Genomic DNA, 3,021 nt, shown 5'->3' with positions numbered 1-3,021 from the left:
TGGTATGTGACGTCTCTGGTTTTGTTATCTGACGGCCCGACAGGCTAATAAAATGATCAGTGTCATTTAAAAAAAAAAAAAAGACCTATAAAAGTCACATTGTTGTGTAGGCTTGATTTAAAATGCTGTTTTCTTGTAATCCAAGAAAAAGAAAACAACTTTACATAATTAATATACAATTTGTTATTAACAAAACGGCTTCATCAGTCACAAACTGTGTGCTTTCTCCTGCTGTCTCATGAGCTACACAAAGTAATAAACTAATCTTAAAATGATAAAATATTAGCCATGAAATAAACATTTAAGAAACTTCTAAAACTGAAGTTATAGGCCTCTGATATATTGCATGTTACATGGGGGTGGATTTCCCTCAGCTGTCCATCACCCTTCACTGCTAACATGGAAAAACACCTTGTCTGTCACAGAACCTGTTGAAATCTGAGCGCTGTATAGAAGTCTAGACAATTCCTTGTGCTTACTGATGAGCAACGATGTGCTCAATTTGTCATACGTCCTCAGATACTGACGTTTATTGTTGTGTTTTTATTGCAAGCCATTAGTAACTATAAAAGAAAAGTGAAACCACAAAAAGAGAACTAGATCACACTGGATCTCCTGTTTTTGTCTGATGACCATTGTCCTCACTTACATACATTTTATTACGGATACAGCTTTTCAACCATCCAGCATCTATTATGTACCTGGTTGTTCTTGCTGAAATAGGAAGTCATTAAAGCTGTGCTGTTTCTCTAACCTGTCTTAACAGGTGCACAATAGTCCTCTAGCATAAGTAAACATGGACATGCACTCAGGGAACAGGTTTTATTTCTTCATAGACCATCTATTTATAATTTTATAATCTACAAGCTGATGTTCTGTTGAGCAACAAGCAACACAATTATTTATGCTTCTGAAAAGATAATTGTTTCTCATATAAAATATGAATCATGTTGATTCAAGAAACAGTTTAACATTTTAGGAAATATTTGCATTCTTGCAGAGAGTGAGGTGAGAAGATAAATGCCACTCTCAGCACAATTGTTGCACAAAGACTGAAACAGAGGAAAGTAGCAGGTCTGACAGTACTTCTGAAGCTAGCCATTTCAACGAAAACCAACTGTTCTCTACATATTATCTCATATTTCAAACTGCATCACCCCAGCAAGTAACAATTAAGACAAATGTTATCGCACACCATTAAGTCTTAAGCGGGATTTATAGTAGTCCAGCAAACCCTGTGCCAAAACACACATTTAACACACAGTAATGACCTTTTCCCCACAAATACAACATGCTAACGTTATTAGCACAAGCCTATGGCATTTAACATTGTATAAATTAGCGTGGGGACAAGTGGAGATTTCCTCTGCTCATATGAAGCCAGGTATAAATCCCTGAAGGATAAATTACACACAAGACTTAAAATGCTATTTTGTCGAGGCTTTATCGTCTTCACAATGTATTGCTTCTTATCTGTGAAATTAAAGTAAATAAAAGCTTTGTTTTCACTGAGGGAAGTGGTTTCAGCTTTCAGGCTGAGTTCATCAGTAGATTCTCAGAATTCAGTCTGGTTATTTAACCTGTCTGGAGCCATTATAAAGTAAACTAACCGTAACTTGAGCCATGTTGTGGTATTGGTGCTGACAGCAGACAGTCAACCAGGTTGATAACTTGGTACAGTCACGTGCCAGTCTGTTGGTAAAGTGTGTGTGTGTGTGTGTGTGTGTGTGTGTGTGTGTGTGCGTGTGTTCTTGCACTGGTTTGGTATCTGTATCTTACTCATTTACGGGAAAGATGGGTGTGGCATGTGTTTGTATGCTATTTCATTTACTCCTAAACGATTACTGTTGACAATGTGGATGGCATCTCTGCAGGCTGAAAAATGCAGTTTGGGCACAGGCTGACTGGCAGCAGCAGCAGTGAGGCTTTTTCACAAGGATGAACGTGTGAATGAGTTCATAAAAATTCCTCAAAGGCTGTTGGTCATATGGCATATTACTTTCCCAGATTTTTCAGCAACAGGCTTATTAAAAAATAACAACAAGAGGCTATTATAACACTTCCCATCTTAACGTAAGTACGCGCACAGCTCTGAAAATAACCTCAGTACTGAGATATTTGTGACTGGGGTCTTGTAACACATTGTGTGATCACAACACAATTCCAAAAGCATTTTATCTTCTATTAATTTTACCTTTTCTCAGATTTTTGTGAGTTCTGAGAGAACTGACCTCTTCTGGGCTCTAAGAAATATTCAGATGACACAATCTGTGCCTTGACATGCGTTTCTTTGTACAGGACAACTACGAGAAATAGTGACAGTCATAGACACAGCTTTTACTGCGCTGTACACGTGGTAATAACCACTGAAGATCTCTGATATTGTAATGCTTAGTGTTGATAGGCAGATTGAACTAATAGGAAAATATAGAAATATAGAAACAAAGTTAAAGTTACACAACACTATTAGACCTGGGTTGATAATGATTATGTGTGAGAAATATTGCATCTATCATTAAAATAAACCACAGGATCTCTTCTTTACGTCTCTTCGTTACACTTTGTGTTTCTAAGTGGTTCGCATGAGTCATCCCAGATGAAGCGTATGTGTGGGAAAGAGATATATTTGATAATAAATACTTCAGTGACAAGAAGACTGAGCCAGTAGGTTAGTACATATTTAGCAGAGATGGGGACTCAAGTCATTGTGACCTGGACTTGAGTCGACTCGAGTTGCTGTTTTGATGACTTGTGACTTGACTTGACATAAAATAAAAGTCTTGAGACTTGACTCGGATGACTTGACTCAGGTCAGACTAAAGTTGCAAATTTGAGACTTTACTTGAGACTTGCTTGACTAACACTGATAAAAGACTCGACTTGACTTTGACTTGGTATTCATGACTTGAGCTTTGACTTAGACTCAAGACATATGCCTTCAAAAGACCTAAAATATTTGCATTTTCTAGATATTGAGAAACTGCATTTAGTTTTTGAAACATGATTGGGGGATTTCTTGTG

This window comes from Epinephelus lanceolatus, chromosome 9, assembly GCF_041903045.1.
Source record: "Epinephelus lanceolatus isolate andai-2023 chromosome 9, ASM4190304v1, whole genome shotgun sequence".
Taxonomy (NCBI): Eukaryota; Metazoa; Chordata; class Actinopteri; order Perciformes; family Serranidae; genus Epinephelus; species Epinephelus lanceolatus.
This window is presented reverse-complemented; position numbering follows the sequence as displayed.